We start from the raw sequence: 26,457 nt of genomic DNA, 5'->3' as shown, positions 1-26,457 counted from the left end.
TTGCATTGATTGCAGGACACAGGAGCCAAATAAATATTGTATTCTTCTTTTAATTATCCTATTAAGCTGAAACTAATACGTTGATGTCCTTAAATATTTTTAACATGTCCACTGCTTTAAATTGTACGCGTCCATTTTTGTCATAAATGCATAAAATCCGCAGTCTAGTGATCAGTTATGCTCCTAACTGTATATTAGTAATGTTAATAACAAAACCAGTTCTATTAATCGACTTTTACTGATGCGTGGATAAAAATGAAGTTTTCGTATGTTCGTTTACTACATTTTCAATACGTTCTTTATTGTGATAGCCTGTAAATAATTGGTTTTCTATTAATTTTATAAATGCTGATATGCAAAAATATAAAGTATACACTAGTTGCAACCTTATCAATCGCATCAACTATTCACTGGAAGTGTTCGCAGATCTTGCTACGCCCCCTATAAATCATGAGTATCCCATATATTGGACGTGTCACACGTGATCATATGAAAAGAGAATATCGTATCTCAATATGTATTGTACAGTTTGCATTGGACGTGACCATATTTTCTGCTACGTCTGCATACATATGTGCAACTGCCATGAATTCCGAAAATTTCGAAGTGAAGACGTTAAATATATTCACGTTTAAATTATCTCTGTTGCAGCTCAGGTTTTGCAATACGTGACCTTCGTAACAAATTAGTAGCTGTGTTTATGGTAAGGGACTGTCGTAAAGGTTGGGACACGTTCTGTTTTTTAGGTACAAAATTTCATAGCATGAGAATTACGCAAAAAATTTGATACTGTTGGAAAGATATAGTTGCCAGCTACATTTTCGTTATAGAAAGCATAGTGATAGCGTTAACGGATAAAAAGTTATAGTCAATTTTCTGAAGACAATGTTTTCAACAAGAAAAATCAAAACGTCTTATATTCCATGTTTATCGAGTATTTATTTTTCTTGGATCATGACTTGACACAAAAAACCATTCTTCACTCAATAATAACCGGCTACAGTGATTAAAACATCTGTATCCCCAAAAATGTTGCAGAAGAGAAAAGAAAATGTATATTTTTTGTATAGCTACATTTATATTAATGCTTGTATATTGATTACTAACGAATTAAATTTTGTTTCATTTAAAAAGAAAGGCGTAACATTCATATTGGTTAGACTTTGTTTAAAATCTTCTGATTCAATCATTTGATTCACTTTTACAATGTGAAATAACTTGCAGGCATGTTAGCGCATGTCAAGTGTACTCTTTCAGGTATTGCATTCGATGGAATTCGAGCGACTCAACTTTTTTGGCATATTCTTGATATACATAGACAATACAAGAATCTGTATCTTCTGAAATAGTTGAATCCAAAGAATCAGATGAGTTTTGATTTTATGAATGACGTCTTTTTCGGTGTCGTTTTTTGTCTTCATTGACGACTATTTCTTTCGCAGCAGCGCTTTTTTCTTGTTTTTCTCTTAATATTAAAAGATTATCTAGCAAAGTCAAAATAGCGATTTTTATCGGCTGTCGTCCACGCTTGGACCTTTTGGCCGTCTCGACACAGTTCTTGCCTTAACAATTTGATTGTTTTACATGAAAACGCTTAAAACATGCGTGTGTGTGGTTTCCATTCATAAAAATGACGTCTATATGCGAAACAAAGAGATAAGTTTTTGTCCCAACTCGTACGGCACGATTGTGTCCCAACGTATACAAGAAACGCTATTTCGAAACACACACTGAAAACAAATTCACATCGCGATTATTGCACAATTCTTTTTATACACTTAAGCTACATTCAATTTCCAACAAATTAGATACATATATTTAAACAATCAGGGTTGTGAAATTTTCAGGTAGAAACGAATTAATAAGAAACACAATAAAGCTTTTTAGGACATATTTTTTTGCCTTCGCTTTTGGCACAGCTACACTGAACACGACTTGTTGCTTTTAATGCTCATGAACAGTTTATTTATTATATAAAGATAAATAAAATTGACAACCATGCCATTGGTGTTTCCAGTACGTTAATGTGGAAAAAGCACTGTTCCAACTTGTACGCTGTCCCAACTTTTACGACAGTCCCTTATGGTTAATCTGGTTTACTTTCAAATGATCCACCATCATTGTCTAAGTGCGTATTTTATGTTGCGAACGAACTATCTTAAATTCAAACTGCGTTATTAATTGACTTTTAAAATATACTAGATTACTTATTGCTGTTGTTGATCGCTTGAAAGCTTTTCTCAATTTCTGGGGCTCGTACACACATTTTGCTTTTTAAACTGTGGTTGATATTTTGTAACTTTCTTACTCAGCTAATCCCATAGCTGTACGTTATGTGAATAATGTAAACTGGTTTGAAAGCAGAAAAGGGTATCATAAATAGGAAATGAGCAATGGACGTGTCGCTTCTGCTGTATGCTTCACTTTTGAACGGAGGAAAATTAATCGGGAATGTATAGTGAACATACACTTTACTAATATTCATCTTCTAGATGTCCATATAATATTTTAATCAGCTATTAGACTGCAGATGCTTATGAAACTATTGTCCTCTTCAAGACGAAAATTTTGATTGTAGAAACATTTGTCTGACTCATTAAGGATGTTCTGGAGGTACAATGAGAGACAAAAGTACAAGAAATTCGAAATCCATCAATGTATTGGCAATGAAAGCCATCCATGAGTATATTTTGCATGAAAACAATAGATTAATTTAAAAAGCTTTCGTTTAATTAGTGAATTTCATGTTATATTTATTTTTTAATCAAATTGTGTCTTCATATTATAAAAAATTGTAAGTGACTTTTGCAAATAATTGTGCCCTCTGATTTTAGCTATATTCAGTGGTCTACACAGTTGTCGCGTTTCCATGCTAGTGAGATGACAACATGATCAATTTGACGTTTTGTAACAGTTTATAATTTTTTGCTCTGTAACTGTTTAGTGAATCCTAATAAATTTTGAACATAATTAATTACATAATTTTTACTATATACAAAAAAACTGGAGTTTCTAGTTGCGTTTTTTGAAGGTTTAAATAGGGTTTGAAGTGGAATTTTATGAATTCTTCATAAGAAGACGTGTTAAAATGTGCAAACTTTAAGTTGCTATAATTCTTAAACGGTGCAGTGAATTGAACCCAAACTTTGGTAATTGCATTAGTTTAGTAAGAATTATATCTTGTCAAATTTTCAAAAATTTTTTTGCGTTTTTATATACCTCCAGAACATCCTTAACACGTTGACTGTCACGTCATAAATATGTTAGCGACGCAATTATTTGTTCAGACATCAAATTCATTTTTGGTGCTGATGCATTTATAGAAAATTCTAATACATAAGGTTAAGAACAAAATGAAGATTGCATTACTTTTCTTTACCTGACAAAAATTAAATATTACTAACCGGTTTTGTCTTGAAAGTGCTATAATGTTTCACTGCCATATTGTTTCTCTGAGCTATGTGTATAATATTTGAGTAGTGTACTCCAATAGTCAAATCACAATTCTGCTTTTTCTCTTGATTCTAAACTGTTTCCTGATATATCACGATCGCGCTCACTCACGTATCTACTATAATAATTACCCTACACTATCGTGTCCCATGATCATGATATTATTACCTTACACTACCCTGGATTTATAATAAAAATTGCTAGGTAAAATTGAAAACGAATTAGAAGATTGACAAAAAAATTATTAAAAGAAGAAAGAAATTTCTACTTATCAGGTTTTCGCAGATGAAATCTCCTATTTATAGCACCAACGTTAAACAAATGTAACTTTTTTCTAACCAAAACTTATTGTGTATCATTGTGATCAGTGGCGCATTCAGAATGTAATCTTGGAGGGGGGGGGGGGCGAGTTGAACGGATAAAATTTTGCGGCCTGGTGAAAGAATTGCCAATGTACAGTTCCGCGACCGGTAGCAAATGTTATGTTATGTTTTTTTACCAAAAGTATTGGTTACCGGTAGCCAGAGCTGTTCCACAATTTTACGAGTTAAACGTTTTTTGCTCCAAAAGCGCGGTGCACCCAGCATTTGCTACTTCGGCTATTACGCTTAATCCGGCCCTGCCCTCCGGGGAAAACCGTAGAATTTGTATCTTGGTTTTGTGTTCAGGGCCCCCTTTTGCTTTGGGGCCCCGGCCATTTGCCCAAGTTGCCCATACGGTAACGCGCCGCTACCAATGTACATATGTACTTACATATAGTATACGTATACATAATGTTGAGTTTTACGTGTAACATATCGTCAGCTGAATGTAATAACTAGGTAACTTATAATTCCTTATTTTAGAGAAATTGATGAAACAGTATTTTAAGGTTTTAAGATTATGGGAGGAAGACACCGTTATTTTAAACATAATGCCAATATTTGCTTATATTTCTTTATTTTAAGTGGAACAATACATGAAAAAACATCATTTTGGATTAAAAAAAATTTTTTTTTAAAGTCGAATTGCCCATTTATAACATAAATAGAAATCTTTTATCTACTTTGAACACTGCTTACTAGATGTCGTAGATTACTTCAATAGGTTACCAAGTTTTTATATTAAATTCTACTTGATTTCTTCTTTTATACGAAGTAGATAACTCAAAATGTCCAAATTTCATGTTACCAAGTAATAACATGGTATGTAATAACATTCAGCCGGCGATATCTAAAAAAACTTTTCCAGTGTTCTATTTCCTTTTTTCTTGGGGGGGGGGCAAGGCCCCCTGGGTGCACCACTGATTATGATTAATATATTCTGTCAACAAATTTCAAGTTCTTCGATTGTACAGGATGACAAGAAATAACGGAGTTAATCATTTATTATTATAATTCTGTCAAATTGACGAATTTTGGAAAACCAAATAATAACAACCATAACATGGACGTTTAGTATTTTATATTTAAGAAGTTTCGAAGTGACCACCCTTTGCGCCGATACAGAGGCTCAAACGTGTCTTGAAATTTTCGGCAATGGGCCGCAGCTCTTCTGGCGTCATTCGGTCCCACTCCTGGTACAGAGATTTTTTCAATGACTCCAAATTTTTATGGGGCCGAGCACAGGCCCTGGCCTCCAAAATCGACCACACGCTGTAGTCCATCGGGTTGAGATTCGGTGAGTACGGCGGCCACACAGATGTGATGAAACCTGGAAAATGGGCTTTGCACCACTCCTGAGTCGTTTTCGCCCTGTGGGCCGGCGCGGCATCCTGCTGTAACGTCCATTCCGGATCGCCGAGGTGCTGTTGGGCCCACAGAAGTACGACGGCTTTGAGAATGTCCCGTCGATACACTTCTTGATTGATTTTGACCCCTTGATCCACGAAAACCGTAGCAAATCCCATTTTCCAGGTTTCATCACATCTGCGGAATGGCCGCCGTACTCACCGAATCTCAACTCTATGAACTCCAGCGTTTGGTCAATTTAGGAAGCCAGGGCCTGTGCTCAGCCCCATAAAAGTTTCGAGTCGCTGAAAAAATCTCTGCGCCGGGTGTGGGACCGAATGACGCCAGAAGAGCTGCGGCCCATAGCCGAAATTTCAAAACACGTTTGAGCCTCTGAATCGGCTCAAAGGGTGGCCACTTCGAAACTTCTTAAATATATGAATACTAAAGGTCTATGTTATGGTTGTTATCATTTGGTTTTTCAAAATTCGTCGATTTGATAGACTTATAATAAGAAATGTTTAACTCCGTTATTTCTTGTCACCCTGTATTACAGTAGAAATTAGATTGTTTGGTCGTTTCTCTATCATCGATGAACAGTACGTTCATTTACTACCTATAAATGGGGCAGCAAATTTTGCACACATTTTTCATAAACTCGCAAACTAGTAGTAACCCTTCACCTACCATTTCCACCTACCATCCTCTAAAAACACGAATTTGTCTAAAAGTCCGCAAACTGGTATTCTCACCATTCAACTATTCTTTCATTGAAAGAATTGCTTCGATATCGTGAAACCTTTATGGTCCGTTGTAGTGAAGTGACCAGTCGGTTGAAAGAATTAATGGAATCGTCTTGCTGACAACCGCACGCGTGTGTGCCGACCAAATGCGTAAAATCCATGGTCCAGCAATCATTCATCAGGCCGGTGCGTTCCATTCAACAGCCGCGAGCAAGGTTTCGGTTGGCAAGCGGTGAAAGCAAGCGATCGCGCTGGGATCGAGCTATCATTCATAATCTACCGCGGACTATCGGTCGACCGACGCGACGCGCGACACGACGTCGAGCTGCCGAGTAGTTTGCAGGGGAGAATACGAAGCGATCGACGAGTCCTCCCATCAGCTGCGATACGTGCAATTTATCCGCCTCATAGGCGAATGCGCGTATCCGAAGTGATTCGGCCGATTCCGATACACGGCACGCGGCCAGTGATCGGTGATCGGTAAACGGGACGGATAGATAGATTTCTGTTGTTCGCCCCGGTAGCTTGTTTGATTTCAATCATTTTCGAGTGTTTTCAATACATTTTCGAACTGTTTTCGACGGGAGACCAACGGCACGGCCGGGGTATATTGTTTTATCGTTTCCTGGCGTTTGCAATGGGGTTGACGCGCTACATACAAATCGAGAACGTCGAATTACATCCCTGGAACTGCCACCTACCCTTCCCACGTCGCTTACCCTTCGCGCCTTTTTCCGTACCCGTGTTCGCGGCTTTCCCGGATGTCGTCCGATTTTCCGTGTGCGCTTCATCAAATTATTTTCCGGACGTTTTGCGTTTCCGTCGCATGGTTCGTTTATTTTCCCCACGAGACTTCTATTGATCGCTCGATTCGATCCAATCTTTTAATCGAACCGGCACGGCACGATGGGTTTTTCGTGCGTCACGAAACCTTTCGGCTGCAATTTTATTCACGGGGAGTTTAAGGGGTGTTTCGGACACCCACGGCCGTCCTATTGAATACACCCCGCGACAAAAATATAAGACATACGGTAAATGTACCGTTCGGTCTTCCCCGACATGTAGATGATAATTCTAACGTCTTAAATTCTGTGTCCTCCATCGATGTTTTATATAAAATAGTATACGGTGCACTTTTGCGAAACCTCATCCAACATATTTTCAGCCAGTTTACCTTTTCTCCGTTAGTATTTTTTCTTATCCAATTTGAATTGCGTTTTGTAGATTTTTTGTTGAAACGAAATTCTCTTGTTTCATTTCGTGTAATATGAATTTATTATTTTGTCCATATTGTTTTATAACATCATAGTAAACCTGTGATGTGGTAACCACGTCACTTACACCACTTTCATAATCAACTGCTACGCAATTTCTTTTATTCGAAATATGTAAACTGTCGTATTATTTTATTCGGCAGTATAAATATGCAGTTTAAGAAAAATCAGAGGTCGACGTCTGAGTGATGTTGCTTGTTAGTAAGTACTTCAACCTTGTACTCAAACTCGAAAAAAAGCACAAAGAAAGAGAAATCGATCTGCTGAAAGTTGCAAGTTGGCGTGTGCCCTTAAGCGCATGGTTACGACGTTCATGAAGGTATCGTTCCCATCGTAGTATACTACAAGTCACGACAGGCATTGGAGTAAGTTGCAAGTGCCACTGTGTTTCTTCCGCATTCTTCGGCGACACGCGACACGCTATTTAGTCCCAGCTCACGACAAAGCCCGCTAATTACTAGCAAAAGGAAGCGTGCGGCGACATCACTTGACACGATTTACATTTTCAGAAGACGTGGGTGGGTGGAAAACACATGGTTCTCACGGATACGGCGCGTGTCCCGACGACAGTTCCCAACCATCTTCTCTTCTTTTCCTCCCTCAGCTCGTTCTTGTTGTGGCGGCTGTTCACGGCAGATCCAAGAATCAGAGCTTGTTTAATTATCTCGGTAGTTATGCAAAGCAAATACGTTCACCGAGGGGGAAAATTGAAGACTCGCTAATTATCGCGTAAAGACGTGAAAGAAGGAGAACAGGAAGCGGAAGAAAAAGAGGACGGACCGGGATAGGGTGAAGAAGAACTAGGGTAGAAGGAGGTGGGATCGGACGAGAGGCCGAGAGGATGGGAGCGGAGCTTAGATTACGGCTGTTTAATTGCAGCGGTCCACCACTCGACGGAAGTGGCTTTCCAGCTTTGCGGACTACGACAGTTATGCCTGACCCCCTCGGCCAACCTTTCTACCACGCCGTTTATGAAAAGAAATCGCTTTTTCTGACTGATCTTTTTTGTCCTTTTCCATCCGAAATTGAGAGATCGCGAATATCATCGTAATCGGGGACCACATTTAATCAGGGATGGAAGCTCTTACCCTATGCGTCGCCGCGCCGACTTGATGTTGGTCGTCGTTCGTAGGTCAGTTTTCTACGAATAAGGCCGACCGCATTCAACGAAAATCTGCTAATAAGGATCCCCTAAGCGAGTGACTTCTTGTAGGCCAGATATTCAATCGCTCGTTAAGTTTGTGTCGCTCATTGCTTTGCTATTTAGATCAGAGGTCGGCAAGAAGTGCTCGGTTCGACCGATTTTCGAGAGCTACGCCCCCTTTCCCCGGCTGTGCGTTTCGCTCACCGTTATGGTCCTAATTCTCAAGCCACTTCAGGCCATATGAATATGAATATGATCTCTTTTTTCACCATATGAACGTTTTTTGGTGATCAAGACAGAAGGAAAGTGGTCTTATTTTTCCCTCTTATGGAGAATGTTCCTTCAAATCGTGAGATCATAAAAATATGAGAATATGGTTGACAATTTTATTTGCAGCGCCAACGAGAATATGTACGTAAAACAATCAAACAAAAAAAGAAGATACATTTACCCTAATAGGTCATAGCCTGTTTGGTATTGGAGGATTTCAGGATAAAGAGAGATCACCGCTACCTGATGGTAGCTGATCAGGTAACGCGCACTCCCACGGAACCCTCCGACTTGTCCTAATCTCCGTGTATGGTCTGGGGGTCCTGACCCCAGAGTATACTTGCAATTAATCCCTTGTCGTACGATTATCTCCATGATTACAATAATTAGAACTTCTTTGTCTGTAATAATTTGACAGGAGGTGGAATAAAATTTATATTTATTATACGGTCTCTACATTTACTTCTGAAATAGTAAGTCAATATAGTACATAAATACTTTTCATGTATCTTCAAATATAAAGGAAAATATCAACCGAGAAAGAAGAAGCATCGATTTTTTTTTAAATACGAAAGGACCCCGCACTAACCCACGTGAAATGGGTCCTCCGCGAAAATGGCTGAATTTGAAATATGTTGTACCTTTTGGGTCACTGAACAAATGTATGTCAGGCAAAATGTCCAAAAAACGTGGTAAAAAATGGACAGTTTCGTTGTTTCAACCCTTCAAAAGCCTGAGGTCAGATCAGCAAAGATATCACTTTCGGATCAATGCGGTTACCATTATAAAAAAAATTCATATTGCTCCCTTATAATGGTAACCGCATTGATCCGAAAGTGATATCTTTGCTGGTCGCTGACCTCAGGCTTTTAAAGGGTTGAAACAACGAAACTGTCCATTTTTCGACATTTTGCCTGACATACATTTGTCCAGTGACCCAAAAGGTACAACATATTTCAAGTTCAGCCATTTTCGCCGAGGACCCATTTCACGTGATTTAGTGCGGGTCCTTGAGGTCTCTCTAGAAGCCAACCAATCGAAATTAGGTGACACCATCTGTGATTTTATAAACTAGCTATTTAGTTACAACTTTTCTTAACAATAATTCTTCAACTATTGAATTTCAAAAACATATTAGGTGTACAAATAAGTTCGGTGCCTTTTGAGGGTACTTTTGATGTTTATTTATAAAAACAAGGAATATACGTTAAGTTTCGAAGTAATCACCATTAATTTCTACACACTTCTCCCACATTTCGGGGAAATTGGCGAATCCCGTTTCTATAAAAGGATGGTGGTTTTGATTGAATAAAGTCATTAATGCTTGTGTGGATCTCTTCGAGAGATTTTAACTTAGAATCAACCAAGTAGTGTTGCAGCGACCGAAAAAAGTGATAATCCGAGGGGGCCATATCGGGGGAATATGCCGCATGCGGGAGAATCTCCCAGCCCAAGAAAGAAATGACTTCCAGTGTTGTCTTCGCCGCATATGGTCGTGCGTTGTCATGCAACAGAATCACTTGCCTAGTTCCACTGCCGGTAAAAGGCTTTTCTTGCTCAATTGCGTCGCTTAAATGAATCATTTGTTGTTCAGCAGTAATAATTTCTCCAGGTTTCAACAACTCATGATAAATGACACCTTCGAAATCCCACCAAATACTCAGTGACGCTTTTTTAGCGTGAATGTTCGGTTTAGTAGTAGATGTTGCTGATTCACCCGGATGAACCCATGACTTTCGTCTCTTGGGATTGTCGTACAATACCCATTTTTCATCCCCTGTTACAATTTTGTGAAGAAAGTCCTTTTTTTTAATCGTGACAGCAGGGACATTGCCGTGTCACAGCGTCTCAGTTTGTTTTCGGGGCTGAGTACGTGAGGAACCCACCGGCCTCCCTTCTGTATGCTCCCAAGCTTCTTCAAACGAACAGAAATTGCTTGTTGAGTTACATTAAGTTCCTCAACAAGTTTCTGTTGTGTTTGACAAGAATTGTCATTCAACAATTGCTCGAATTCTTCGTCCTGCATTTTTTTCGGCATTCCATTGCGTTCTCCGTCACTGAGATAAAAATTTCCACTGCGAAACCTTTTGAACCACTTCTTGCGTGGTTTATAAGTTACAGCATTTTCACCTGACGCTGAAAAAATCATTTTCGTAGCCTCAGTAGCATTTTTTCAACTCAAATGCAAAAGCATACAGTGTCGACTGTGCTGTTTCTTAAACGCCATGGTGCAACGTATTGTTTTTTGAGGTTATGTATCAATTAGCGTAAATTTATGTAATGCATTTAGTAGGGCAAGGTTGATGCTTTAAAACCCCGAAGCGGCGGGAGAAAATTTTAATATAAAATGCAATCACAGTTGAATATATGTAAAGGCACCGAACTTACTTGTTTTTTTTTTGTTTTTTTTTTAGAAATATGTTTATTGGTTTATAATTGTACATTATATTACATAATTAATTGGTACCTTAATAAACATACTGAAAAAAGACCATTCGATATTGTTTTTAGTATCTAGTTGATTGTACGCATACAATACTCCAAAATAAACAATATTATTACGTAAGTATTGGTTGAATCATATAAATATTTATAACAGGATTAGAGGTTAGTTCTACATATAGTATATGAGTTTTGTGGAAAACGCATGCTCTGAATGCAATGTGAAAAACCTCAAAGACATTTTTGATAACTACTAAAAAAAGGAAAATAAATAACTTAATACTATAACTTATAAACTAGAATTATGTACAAAGAGTATATACAAAGGGCTTATCCGTCAATTTTTCATTAAAGAATACTAAATGCTAAATGTATATAAATTATTTCAAATGCAGCCTATTAGAGATTCTGCGATTATACATACATATGTATAGTTCCTTAAGGTGTGTACAATTATATGAAAGCCACCAGTATTTTTTTAAATTTAGACGATTATAGTCTATCAATCTCGGTACCGAACTTATTTGTACACCTAATATACAGGGTGGTTCACGCAACTTGCACACCCCTATACATATAACTTCCAAAGTATGCGTTGCACGAAAAAGTTTTGTACACAGAAGTTGCATGATCTGAAGGGGCATTTAGTTTTTTTACAGGTGGGAGTGTTTCGGAGATTTGAGGTTGACTTTGTTTTTTTAAATGGAATACTATATTTTTTATACCAAAATATGGAAAAATGTCGAATTCTCAGTAAAAAAGTATTGATCTTCATTAGCCCTAAACCTAAGTAACGAGTAAACTTATTAACGAGTAATTTCACTTTATTTCCTGAAAATTTTACTCGTTAATTATTAGGGTTAGGGCCAATGCAGGTCAATACTTTTTTACACAGAATTCGACATTCTTCCAGATTTTGGTATCAAAAATATATACTATTCCATTTAAAAAACAAAGTCGACCTTCAAATCTCCGAAACGCTTCCACCTGTAAAAAAATAAATACACTACATAATGCCTGCAGACCATGCAACTTCTGTATACAACACTTTTTCGTGCAACGCATACTTGGGAGGTTATATGTATAGGTGTGCAAGTTGCGTGAACCACCCTGTATATAACATACATATGTATACATATATACATATACATATATTAGTAGTATGAAATCAGATTCAAACGCAACTGGTGAAGTTCCATTCCGACAATGAAAGAGACCAGCTCTTAAATTGGTCTGATTTTAATGATCACCGTATAGCTAATAAAGATATGAATTTTGTCCTCGTGTGTGTGAATGGGCTTTATCACTTTGTGACCCAGTTTCTCGATTTAATCTTATCCAATGTAGTTATCAGTAGCCCGTGTTCATTCTTCCAATTTGATATTATGCGTAAACAAGGTGTAACAAAATGTTGTGTCACCGCTTCTTCGGGTGATTCCAGAACTTTGGATTTGCGTTGCCGCAAAATTGAGGTTGATCAAGATAATTCTACTTTTTGATAGATATTGGATATGGACTCTGTTGAGAAGTTAGAAGAATTAGTTTACTACGGGACGTAAAAAAGCTTTTTGCCGAGAAAATACTAAAAGTTACTTTTCACAACTTTCTTATGTGGGCCTATATCGAAAGTTTAAAATATACGTTTTGAAGTTCTGTGTCAATTACAAATATTTTATAAATGTCACCAAAATCGGTCAACGTTCCAATAAGTTATAAACGTTTAACACTCAGACGGCGGATAGTTTGGATGATTGTACAGATGGCAATCTTACATACTATTTAAACAGTTGTTCATCAATTTTTGAAAATATGTATGATAATTATTCAGAAGAACTTTTTTTCCTGTACATGTTATCGCCGGCCGACCTTGTCTACCGTCTCCACCAAAAGTTCCCGAACTTCTAACCGAGGATTCCGTGCAGTAAACGAGGTTGCAACGAGCGAGGTTTTACTGTATAATGTATTATGATAAATAATCAAACAAACGACCTATGTTAATACGATTAGTTACGTCATAATTTATACAATTTGTGATAGTTCACTATCTGAGTCAAATACGGTATTGAAGCAAGGCATTTACCCAAAATGTTGAATATATTATCTACATATTATTGACCTCGGAGCGTTAACTGCTTCAACGAGCAGCAATATTCACCAACGCCGGGATACACCCTGTATATACAGTTGCTTATCTCTTAGCGAGATAAAGCACGAAGAATGGAGGTGCAATTCGCTTATTATCACAAACCGCACCTCCTTCCAGCGGTCCTTTCATCAGTTGTGTTTGGGTAGACGGTGGCCGCAGTCATAGACGTGGTTACGTCATTTCAGCGCGAGCGGAAGAAGAGGACCTACGAAAGAAATAAAGAAAGAAAGAAACAGAGAGCGAGAGAGACAGTGTGTGCGAGAGGGAGAGAGAGAGAGAGAAAGGCAGGAGAGTCATGGGAGGCGAGGGAGTTTCAAAGAATTACCAATTCTAAGGTTTTCAATGCCGACGCCGACGCCGCCGCCGCGCCGCCTTGGACGCTTCGTTTGTGAGGAGAGTACAGCGGGAGGATGAAGGTAAGAGGGTGGAGGAACAGGAAAGAGCTCAGCGGCCGGAGAGGTCGTGGAAGGGATGACGGTGGTGGTCGAAGGGAGAGCTGCCGTAATGAATGGTATTCAGTTTATTCTGGGCTAAGTTACGTTGCCACCGACCTTACTACGGCGGTACCGGCATCCACCCACCGAACTAGAAGTAAAACGGGACTGTAGTGAAATTGAAAAGCGGAATTGACCCTTTATCCCCAGCCTCCGATGCTCCCGGCCGTTTCTTCTGTGTAACCTGTCGCTCTGTGTTATATCTCCCCTCTTCTTCTTCACTCCCCGGCCATGTACACCTTTCTCCCGTGTCTTAACGAGCAAATCGAGAGCTCCCTGCGAAAACTCGACTCCGGTATATATAAACTATTCAGTACCTTTGAGAACCTTTTTCAAGAGGTAACCGAACAGCTACAGAACACGTCACAGAAAGTTCTTTCCTCGAGCTGATTCGCGCACATCTTGATGGTGAAACGCGATTGCCGACGAGAGCAGCCGGTTCGGTAGGCCCGTTAGAATTTTCGAGCAAGTTTAACTTTTCCTCCTCTCGGTAACCGAGCGGAACTATGAACTGCCCCGGGTCGGTGTTTCCTTTGCTCAAACTTATTGTTGTTTGGTTAATACGGATAACCGGTTTCGGAAGCGGTTTTGGCTTCGTGGACGTGGGAGGCTAATTAAAAGATACTTGGCGATCGAGAGATTAACCTACGTAACTGGGGAGAACCAGTTAATCCGTCATTCGAGTTTGCTATCACCGCGGATTTGATGCATTTGTAACAAACATACAGTTTAAACCGGAAAATATTATTAAAGAGACACTGTGCGTTGTTATGTATCCACGTATGTATGTCCGTTACGCGAGGAAAAAGTATCGTTCCTCGAACAATATTATTACCAGATTGGGCAAAAATTTTATGTAAAAAAACCACGCGCGGCAGAAGTGAAACTTCTTGCATTCTAGTAATGTTTCGAAGTGAATTAAGATTGGAAATGGTAAATAATCCTAATGAAGCGACAACAAGATCAGAAACAACTCTCGATGCAGTATTTGCAAGACATTTAGACAAAATTGAATCAAGAATATTTAACTTCCCGATTTTATAGGGAAGTTATTGTAATTACCCCGAAAATCGAAAATCGATTTTTTAGCACATCTTCACGTTTCATGGTCTTTGCAGTCATTTTAGACTATTTTCAGCAAAATGTTCGTATGTGTGTGTGGATGTGTGTGCGTATGTATGTCCGTTTGTATGGTATCAAATTTTTCGTTAATGTTTTCTGAAAAAGTAACAACGCGATCAGAATGATGAATGATGCAATCGACGTGCCCCGTCGTAACTTAGAGCTGATTAGATTTTGGTCCATATTGGTCAAGTAGTTTTTTAGATTTTTAGTTTTTTTCGAAAGGAGTTGATTCAACAATGCAATTTATACACCCTGTATATTTACGGCGACGATGCTGCTTTAAAATCCATGATTTCGACGTAAGGGCAAAAAATTGCGATGGTGTGGCAAAAAATTCGAAGATACAGATTTGCCAGCATTACTTGGTGGAAATCCACGTCAAACATTTAAAGAACTGTCAATTGAATTAAACGTCGATCGATCTACTGTTGGAAAACGTTTACACGTTATGGGTATGGTTTATACGCTTCTTTTCAACAAAAAAGGGCGGAAACTTATTCCCATACCCAATACATACTAGAACTTCAGTTGGTGTATACAGAAATTCGTGATTAACCATGTAAACCTAACACCTAACACAAGCAAATATTGAAAAAAATCTCTGTTCGTGTCGTTGAAAAACTCGGTAAGTACGAATCCTTTTTGCCCGCATCCGATGCGTAATAAATGCGCGTTGCAAAGGAGAGGGTAAACCAGCGATAAATAAACAGGTGTTTTCTTATTCACGGTATTTCGGATATCGCGGTGAAACAATACCTGTGTTCAGTTGTTTGCGGCACAATCGGATTCGTGCGCGTGGGGAACAATATCCCTTAAAAATGATTCAACACGATAACGCGTACTACAGCGGTTTAGTTAAACGCGATTCACCCGTATCGTTTGTTACATGCTGGAATCGCGATTACAGGAAGGATAGAGTTCCGCTCGAAAATACGTACATACAGGAAGGAATACACAGGTACGGTGAATCGCGCTTTCAAGCTTTCGTCCTGCATCGTACATTCAGAGCACCGGCAAAGCCTGCCGCTGTGGTTCGTGTGTGACCCAACGAAAGCCCAAGTACACAATTTGATAATGGGTTAGCTGTGTAACGTGCACACATACACTCGCCGAGCCGAGCCGCGAGTACACGAGAGCCGCGCGGGACACGTTGAATCAGTAATAACAACGTGTTTGCAAAATCAATCATGCTCTTTCTCCTGTTTCTTCTTCCACCCGCCCCTTCTACCCCTACCCATCCTCTCTGGTCCTCGTTAGGACGTCATGTTTTCGAGATGGTGAAGATCGAGGTCGGCTCGTTTCAAACGGACACGCGCCTTCGTTTCCCGGTTGTTTGTCTTGTTAAAGGCATGCCGACGTTCAACGTTTCGGAATCTGTTTGAACCTAAACATTTCAGGGCCCTTTGTGACTTTGCCACATTGTTAAAGAAGAACGCTGTGGCACTGACCCGTTTGTCTGTTCCCGTTTCGGCTAACAATACCGCCAGAAGTTTCTGTAGAGGAGAACACGGGTGGGATCTACATATGTACATGAACTGTACAGGCTGTTCGAGTGTACTGTGTCAAATATTTTAACATTAATTGTGCTACCGACACACGCTGTGCAGTGGGCCAGAATCGCAAAAGAGTCTCGGCAAAATTCATGTTTCTGTTAAGTTTTAATTAGGATCTGTACAGCTTTAACTGGGCATATCAATTAATGTTCTAGTCAAGTGTGAATTATAAAAGCAATCTTTCAAATGTTACAAAATACTGGGTAATTATTTACAACAGGGGATTCCACACCAATTTTAATAACCTTGAAATAATGTTATCAAGGTCATCATGCTGAACAACTCTTTCCTATACATGTTACCGCTGGCTGACCTTGGTTTGCAAATTTTTCCTTCGGAGCAACTACTGTCCCCCCCCCCAAACCTAACCCAGACCTAACCAAAGTTCGTTCAAAATGACTATACAAATTCTTAGTTAGGTTGAATATGTATAGTAGGAGGGTTAGATTTCTACAGCTATTTGAAAGGAATCTTGGTTAGGTTCGGCTTTGGCCTTCCGGACTAACTTCAAAGGCGTTTTGGCATACCTTCGACTAGTTTCCTGCAATGGTCGGGGTGGACGCGATCTCTCTGTTCTTCAATTCTCCTCTGTAATTAATTGCTGGATGTTGGTGGTGATTGACAAGAAAGTTGTATCCTGCTTTCTAAATGTGCCCATAGATTTTTCATTGATTGCCCTAAATGTATAACTATGAACTTTATTATTTCATGATTACCATTATGTTAAATTATTTAAACCAATATATATTCTATTTCTTATCTCCCCATCGCAATCCAGCCGTATTAACGCGTAGAAACTACAATTGGTACAAGACCGTGACTCGTGATGACAGGGATGAGAATATAAAGCAGGTCTGTCAAACTCGTTTACCACCAAGAGTTTCATTAACACATTACCGATCGGTGATTATATTATTGCATAATTTTGAAAATTCTATGGTACATAGTTAAACACTTTTTAATAGAACCTTCAATAGCAACAGGAATTTTCATTGTGAACTATCAAGTCACCCTTGATGACGTCATCTAATAATTTCATTTAAGATTGCAACGTAAAAGAAAATTTCTATATGCTTTCTTTTGGTACAACACAATTATTAAAAATCCTATTAATAGGCTTCCGGTAGGTAAAGTGTTAAGTATTAATACAAATAATTCGAGCGCCGCAATAAAAGAAAGTTACATACAGTTACACATACAAAATAAAATACGTACAAAATGCATAATATGTATTAAGAAAATAAAAATATGTACAAAAGCTGTCTTTTTTCAAGTTGACTTTATCTAAATAGGATTATTTCATTTTTGTTTTGAAGAAACTTGGGGGGCGCAACGTTTTCCAATAACCAAATTTTCAAAATTTGGTTGAATTTGTTGAGTTGCAATTATTTTTGATATTGATTGTATGTGCTGGTCTGTTGATCTTGACCTTTCATAAAAGTAGTAGTAATAAAGCAGCTTTATTATTTTTTAACGTTGAAAATAGTGGTTCGCACATACATATATGAGCTACGACTGATACCGAACATAGCTAGAATTGTTTAATTGCACATAACATACTGGAAAATCGGTAGTCAGATAAACAATTTTATAAATGTGGGATATTTTTGTTTCAATACGCGGAATCACACTGCATTTCTACTTGTCGACGGGCCGCGTGTTTGATATGCTTGATATCTACATATAAAGTATACGAGAGGTATGAGGTAGAGGTTAGAAAACGGACTATGTGCAGTAGCAACACCCACACACACACACACAGTGTTGGACAATAAATAAATTCATTTAAATAAAGAATTATTTAAATAACAAGTTATTTGTTATTTGGATGCTTAAAAAATAACAAAAATAATTATTTATTATTTGAGCAAGTCTAAATAGAATTATTTAGAGTTATTTACAAATACAATTTGTATTGACAAATAATAAATTAAATTGTATTTTTATTCATTAATCCTCCCTCCAGACGGGCCCGACCACTGGCGGTATACCTAAAAAGGTTGCTATGGAAGACAAAAAGAGCGCACGTGTTCATTGTATATGTATGTATACAAAATACAAGAAATAAGAGAAGACCAAAAGCTATTTATTTGATTTCCACCTCAATCCAAATAATAATTAATCTTTTATTTGCAACTAAGAAATAATGAAAAGATCACTTTTGGATTTATTTAAATTACTTTTATTTAAATAAGAAGTTTAGTTATTATTTGCAATTATAATCACACGTTTATTTATTATTTAAATAAAATTTGCCCAGCACTGGCAACAGTATTGACTATTGATTCTTGGACATTAGCGTGAACACACCCAACGTGCCACTACAGTAAAAGTTCATCACACAATACCCCTATCCAGGGCCGTTCCTACTAGGCGTGCAGTGCGTGCCGCACGCAGGCGGCCAACGGCGGTCGAAAATAAAACAGCGCAACCGAAATAAAATAAAATTTTATATTAGGATTTGCGAATGGGATATATGTTTATAAAATGCGTTAATACAACAAATTCATTGTATATTCTGAACTTCTCATTATAAATTTGAATAAAGCCCTTATGTATACTGGTTTAAATATTTTTTCCCATTGTCAAGGTGTGGGTGGGGGGCGGAGAAAAATTGCTCAGCACGCAGGCGGCTGTACACCTAGGAACGGCCCTGCCCCTATCATATGTAGAAAGCGATTCAAAGTCTGTGTGGCCAAGAAATTCTCTTTCTCGCGTATCCCGTCCCCGGTTATTTATTGATAACTGAGTATGCGAGGGTTTCCATACGCAATATCCTCGGGATATTAATCATTTGATGGCATGGTATGCTTTTCAAAAATCCTGTTGGCGGTACGTGTGCGGACCTCGGTCCTTGTGCATGCCCAGTCTCGCCGGGTCTTCGTCACGGTTAATAGTATGCTAATGAATATCCCGCAAAACAGTATGCAAATAAATGCCGCAAGCTAAATATGGAGACGTCTGGCCCTCTCTCTGTCTCTCTCTCTTTCACCTGCTGTCTTCCACCCTTTTTTTCCACGTCGCGTCAGAATAAGTTAATACGTCTGCGTAAACGCGACGGAAACGGCCCTCGAGCTTCAGGCACCCACAAGGGGCGGCCAGGAATTTCCTCGCGTTTCACAGTACAGCGCACAGTTGTACGGGAGGTTAGTTTCGGCTTGTAAAAATCCCGGCTGCAACGGACGCACGCTGCGGGTACTCCATTTCCTTTTTCACCTTAGGATCGCGTATGCATCAGGACTCCGACTTCAGCTACGCTGAAGTAATGCACGGGCCCACTCGAGCCCCCCGCGAAACGCGTGCACATTCCCGTTGTTCCTCAGCCCGCTACTAAGACTTCACTCGAGTACTTCTGATTATTAAAACGTCTGTTTCGTATTGTTCTCACATTTAATTTCCCTCCGCAGCCGAGTCGAGCAACGAACCTCGGCGATGCGATGGCTACTTCCAGGTACTACGCTGTCTAATTATTTGGCTGTTGCTCGCTTGCAATTTAAGGGGATGTTCTGGTTTTAAGATTAAAAATCTTGTAGGTTTCGTTCGGCTAAAAGCGTGACGTAGGATGTCACACAAATGTGTAACGGAAGTTGCACCTTGGGTAGTAGCCACCGGTGACCCCGGGATGGGGGCAGTTCTTAGGTGCTCGTTCGGCGAGGATAAATGGCGTTTATTATTTTTGCGTTCCGTAATTCGACGATGCCCGAAAGTATGATCCCTGATTTTTGAAAATAATAAATAATTAAATAATAAATAAACGTGTGATTTTAATTGCAAATAATAACTAAACTTTTTATTTAAATACAGTTTTATTTCTTATTTGCAAATAAAAGATTATTTATTATTTTGATTGAGGTGGAAATCAAATAAATAGCTTTTGGTCTTCTCTTATTTCTTGTATTTTGTATACACAATGAACACGTACGCGTTTTTGCGTTCCGTAATTTAACGATGCCCGAACGTGTCTACAATGATTTTCTATAACTGTGGAGGTCGCGAACTTAATATAATATTTAATATAAACTAATATAATATCGCACCCCGCAAGAAAAGTGACAGAACTCAAAAATGAAGCATTTGAGAAAAATCAACTTAGAGAATACTATGAAACTTATACATATTTTTCAATGACGTAACCTCAAAATTGTCGTTTGTTGACTTGTGTGTGTCACTTCTTGCGGGGCTGTGATATGTATACAGGGTGTCGCAGCTAACTTGACCAGCTTGAATATCTTTGTTGTTTTTAAAGATACGTCAAATGTCTGAAGGGCAAAGTTGAATGGTAAAATGGGGCTCATAAGATACCAACAAAATTTTTTTTTTCATGTAATTTTTTTATAAGATTTCAAGGTCACCTTCATTTTTTTTAATGGAATGAGGTATTTTTTAATACATCAGTCTATGCAGCTGGACATTCGTTATAAACAAGTACTAACCTATGTATGTCGAAAGTTAGTAGTTCAGGAGATATTTCAATTTAAAAAACTCTAAAATACCATTACTGTCGTACTAAGTAAGACGTTACATAAGTAAGTAAACACTAACGTCTTATTGTTAGTACGACAGTAATGGTTTTTTAGAGCTATTTAAATTGAAATATCTCCTGAACTACTAACTTTTCGACATACATAGGTTAGTACTTGTTTATAACGAATGTCCAGCTGCATCGATTGATGTATTAAAAAATACCTCATTTCATTTAAAAAAAATGAAGGTGACCTTGAAATGTCATAAAAAAATTACATGAAAAAAAAAATTTTGTTGGTATCTTATGAGCCCCATTTTACCATTCAACTTTGTCCTTCAGACATTTGACGTATCCTTAAAAACAACAAAGATATTCAAGGTGGTCAAGTTAGCTGGGACACCCTGTATACATTATACATATGTATACATATGTGGAAAGGTTGTTTAGAATCATGTCCATGATAATATATTTCAAGGTCATCAAATCGGAGAGGAGTACCCCTTTGTACATAATTACCGAAGAAAAACTCGGCAAAAGAGAAAACCACACGAAGTAACCAATTCGTGAGCATTGGGAAAAATGTAAATACATGTAAAAAGTATGCTTTTCCACGCCATAGCAAATTAGCCTAGTGAAATATTTTCATAACACAATGTAAAAATTTTGTAATATCAATGTCAAAACGTATGAAAGTTGTAATATATGCATCTACAAATGTCACAAAATACTAGGTAACGTAAAGATCAAGAAAATTATTGCAAGTTTCTTTGAAAATTTATAATGGTCCATGCTTTTTGCAGAACTTTAAGATGTCCCATTCTTATCCCCAAGCAACAGTCTATTTCTTTCTACATTTCTATTACATAACAAACAAAATTCATAATTATTTTATGCGATACAACTTTAAAATAGACCAATTTAACATTACCCTATGTTTAGTTTCTAATGTGTATCATTGTCATTTTTGTTTAAAAAGCTCTGATGTTTCCCTTTAGTTTCGTATCTTTGCGTTTAATTCGAAACTTATTGCCAGCGATAGTATAGGTATAGTGTCAGTCATATTGAAGAAATTAAATACGAAAGGAAAACATGAAAAAATAATTCGGATATTTATTATAAAACCTACTTTCCGAATGCTTGAGTGGGAGATCTATTAGCGTGGCGATGGCGATTATCTTCCTAGAGGCGTGAACTATTTTCTCCATTGAACACTCGAGGTCCGTCCAGGGTATCTCAGCTTCTATATGAGCTCGATTTTAACGGGTTCTGGAAAGTCGTACGATCCATTATCCGTTCTAACCGCCGTTTCCGAGCGAAATTTCACCGGATCCCGCTGGGAGTTCTGCTGTGCACTCTGGCGGCTGCTCTACAATACCTACAATCTGTTTCTTCCGTTTAGCACCGTAATTGCGCTATTATTGCGAGTGTCGTGCTTCGTCGCTACAGCTTCTCTTATCTCTGAGCCATTTACGGAGTCGCAAACACTTTTCGATGGATCATCGGACTCGCGTGTCTATATGATCACGCGAAGAATGAAAAATGGTCTCCGCGTGAGTGCAGATGCACCATTCACCGAATCATTCCCGGGCTAGATATTGTCAACGCAATTAGAGTAAACGCATATTTTAATGTGGGAAACATTCTGGTTTTGCTACACCGCACAATGGCGTATTTGACCCGAAAAGTCGGAAAATTTTTGCTGTCCGACGTAGTTAAAGGACTGAGGAATAAGGCTTCAGTATTGTTTTTTTAATTTGTACACCCGCGAAGTACAGTCTCTGAAACACACACACACACACAGCGTTCATTCGTCAGCGAAATCAAGTGTTTTAAGGAAATTGTGTAAATTCTAGAATTGCAGAAGCTTTTCAAGTAGGGATACACAGCACTTTCACACAGATTTAATTTCGTTATCCTCTAAATTAGTATAGTTATTAATATTTGAATATAATCAATCATTCTGTAATTTTTTTTACGATTATAAAACTTCTGTGTTGAACATGCATGTTTGAACATGTTTAAACAATCATAATATATTAATATTGGATATCACTGTATTCGGGAAAGTCTACAGAATCTTCTACTGTAAAGAACAATTCAATATCTTTCATAATAACATCATAATATTTGTTTAAAGTTGAAAAATATAGCTTTTTAAATTCAAATTTCTCAAAAACTGTGCGTCTATGAGAAAAAGTAAGGCCAGACTCGCAAACACCGCGTAAAACTCTATCATACTGAGAATCGAAACGTCAAAAAGAAGTTGAAATTTGTAGAACCGTGTAATCGGAGGAAAAAATGTTTCGAAGAAAAGTTGAACAGTGTTTAATCATCTACAAACTTGCATATCGTCGGCCTCATATGAAAATTGCCTAAGTCCAAAAAAGTAAACTTTGCAGAAGGCGAAAAAAAACGATTTAAAGCAAAACTATTTTGCTTCACACGGAGATTTGTTCAAACTGTATTTATATTTCGACACTAATTAAAGCAGATACCAAAAAAATTACCCTCAAACCGTAGAAATTGAAGTACCTAACAAGGCGAAGCTGGAAACCCAATTTTCATAAAAAAATAGACGAGCAGTTTTCATATGATTCCGACAGACAAAAATTCAATTTTATTTTTTAAATGTTTGAATGCTTAAATTTCATAATGTCGTAGTTGTTGTTAAGACGAATTCAAGGACCTACTACACTCCTCAAAAGAATTAAGGGATCACTTGTGCGAACCCGAAAAATGGGTCCCACTTTACGTGATCATAACTCCGTCAAAAATTGCCGTATCGATATCGTTAAACAATGGTTTCAAAGCCTGAAACCTCTAGTATCAGATGCTCTGTTTCAAATTGTTGCTATATTGGCTTTTTACAAAGTTATAGCGAGATGAAGACAACATTGACGGTTAACAAAAATTTTGTGCAACTTTGGAACGTCACACGGGGAGTAACAAATGTTTTTGATAAATCGTGTTAATATCATTTGGAAGGGCCATCTTTCCTGTGTAAATTGTGTAGTTATTGAATATTATGCATTTTTTTTTTATTCGAGTTATTCAACATTGAAGTAAATTTTGGCTATTTAACTTTAACTGGCTCTAGAAAGCGAAAAAATTACTGTAGAATCTTGTGCAAAAAAGCAATAGAAAGAGCGTTTCTTTCTCTTCAAGGCACTTCTTTTGTTTTTTCAATTTCATTAACATTTCGATATATCAGGTGTTTCTGAAAATATGCTCAAAAGATGCACAATTTCGATTTTTCCTTTAACTCGCTATATCTCGGCGAGAAATGATCGTAATACCATGATCCAAACGTCAGATTGAAGCAAAGATTCTGCCGATTTGATTGAGTACCCCATGAACTCGCTGCGATAATTTTTTACCTATGGCAGCTGTGTTTGAAGTTAGTGCTTCGCAGAAATTAGCGCGCCACGTACAGCGGCTGCCTGACATCTCTGAATACGCTACCGCCGCGCCAGCGCACAGTGGAAAAGGGCCAAACTCGATTCAAAATCAAAGAACTTTCGATAGAAATGCGATAGAGCGATGAATATTTTTAAAATTAAAGCTGAAACTTTGCAGAATATGGGAAAAATAGGGAGATTATGGTACGAAAGTTTTTTAACGTTGAGAAAATTCGTTAAACATGTAGAATTTCAAGAAAATGTGGTTTCTCCAGTACCACGCGCGGAAAAAATTTTTTTTAACATGCTATATATCATTTCCCGTAGATTTTCCCACGCTGATTTCAAACCTGGTCTCAAGACGATTGTCTTGTTTTAAAGAAGAGAAATAAAATGGAAACTGTGAAGTGGAACTGGGTCTAAAGATAAGATTGATCCCAGTATTTTTACAACAATTAGTATTTAAAATTGTCTTGCGATAATTCTAGCATTATTTTTATATACTTTGCAGGAATTGAACCTCGAAATTTTTTGTGCTGCAAAACGCAGAGTCCACGGGGACGGAGACTCTAATAACGTTTCACCGTCCAAGAAAGACCCACTATTTACATAGTAGAACTTCATTAAACCGGCCGCCCCCTGTGGGTTTATACGCGTTCTGTTTTATTGTTTCTGTTCCCCAACACACTGTTTTGTATAAGTCATCGCCGTTAGCAGCGCTTAACTAGGAAATTGCGGCAGGTAGTATTTAATTTGAGTCCTTGGAGGTACCTGCAGTATTCTTCACTTTAATTCACTGGTCCGTTTCGTTCGGTTTCGCCCAACATCAAATATTTTCTTTCAATTAATTATATAAAAATATAAAGCAATACGGAAATATCAACATCCAATGAAGAGATGAAACCTGGAAATCAATTCTGCTTAACTTCTATAAATATTCGATAAATATTTGATCTCTGCGTTCCAACAAATAATATTCGAAGAAATATGCATTGTGAACGGTATTGGAAAGAGCTTCATTGCCGTTGCATTTCATCGGGAGTTTCGCTGCCATAGCCATTGTTGATTGTCAACCAACCGAAGATTCGATGACACTGGAATACGTCTTGGTGCATAGGTAAAAGCTTTCGTACATAAATTCATATTTCTTTAACGTTGTTGCAGACTGCTCTCAGGAAATTCGCCGAAGCGAATAGGAATAGATCGAGTTACCGATAGTATGATCAAATGTGTATGAGTTTAATATGTACATCCAATACTCGTTCCCGTAACTCGGTCAAGGAGCCGTCTATGTTGAACTATATTTAGTTTTACTTACTTTTCGTTTCCGATACCTTCTAACAATGCGCTTGAATGGGGTATTCAATACTCCATTTAATACAATAATAATACAATAAAACATTTTGGGACATATTTTTAGCCTTTGCTCCGTTTATAAAAATGACGTCTACATGCAAAACAAAGAAAAAAGTTTGAACCGGTAATAATATTGTACTCTGGAAGTCAGTGTTAGAACGGGGATGTTATTTATATAACGACCTGTGTTTTGTTGTAACAGAAAACAGTTTTGGAGCATGCTCATCAGCTATTCCAGCAGTATAGTAGATACAAAGATGATAATGACAGCAAATAAAGCATATGGAATATAGAAAACCTGATTATGGAGAAAGGTTCTGAGAGATTCAATAAGTCCTTATTCGAATTTGTTCTTATCGAGTGCTGACCGCGACACCGTAGAAAAAGAAAGTTTGATAAGCGCAAAGTGGAAGGCAGCGCCGTGCCGGGGCACTGGCTGTAACATCCCCTCATAGTTCAACAAAGTTTGGTGGCTCATTTTTGCATTGCCGCTGACAGCAAGAAACTGACGACGGTGTAATTAGGGCGATAAAACAAGCAGCTTGCTCTGTTTTTGACAGACCTAATACGCCGTTACCGGGGACCTGGTTTCTTATCGTGAAACTTGTTTACACCCTGTTTTACAGCGGCCTGGCTGCGCGGTATGATTTTTGCTAGGGAACTCTAATACCAAGTTGCGAACTCGCGGTTGCGGTGGGCGTGTTTCACGGGACGTTTAAAACGTGGACAATTTCATTCCGAGATATCCTACTGTTCTCACTTGAACAGGACACCGTGTATACTTTCTATTACATAATAAACAAAATTCATAATTATTTTATGCGTTATGACCTTAAAATAGACCCAGTTAACGTTTCCTTACGTTCCATACGCGTATCAATGCAT

At 38.1% G+C, this 26,457-nt stretch overlaps 1 protein-coding gene across 1 annotated transcript in view; it reads left to right on the top strand.

Moving 5' to 3' along the window:
- Window positions 1-26,457, top strand: part of LOC143216058 (beta-1,4-glucuronyltransferase 1) — an 82,381-nt gene that overhangs the window by 14,096 nt on the left and 41,828 nt on the right. The window lies entirely within an intron of this gene.

This window comes from Lasioglossum baleicum, chromosome 2 (genome assembly GCF_051020765.1).
Source record: "Lasioglossum baleicum chromosome 2, iyLasBale1, whole genome shotgun sequence".
In the NCBI taxonomy this organism is placed as follows: Eukaryota; Metazoa; Arthropoda; class Insecta; order Hymenoptera; family Halictidae; genus Lasioglossum; species Lasioglossum baleicum.
Note: the sequence above shows the minus strand (reverse complement) of the source record. Positions and strands in the feature narration are given on the sequence as shown.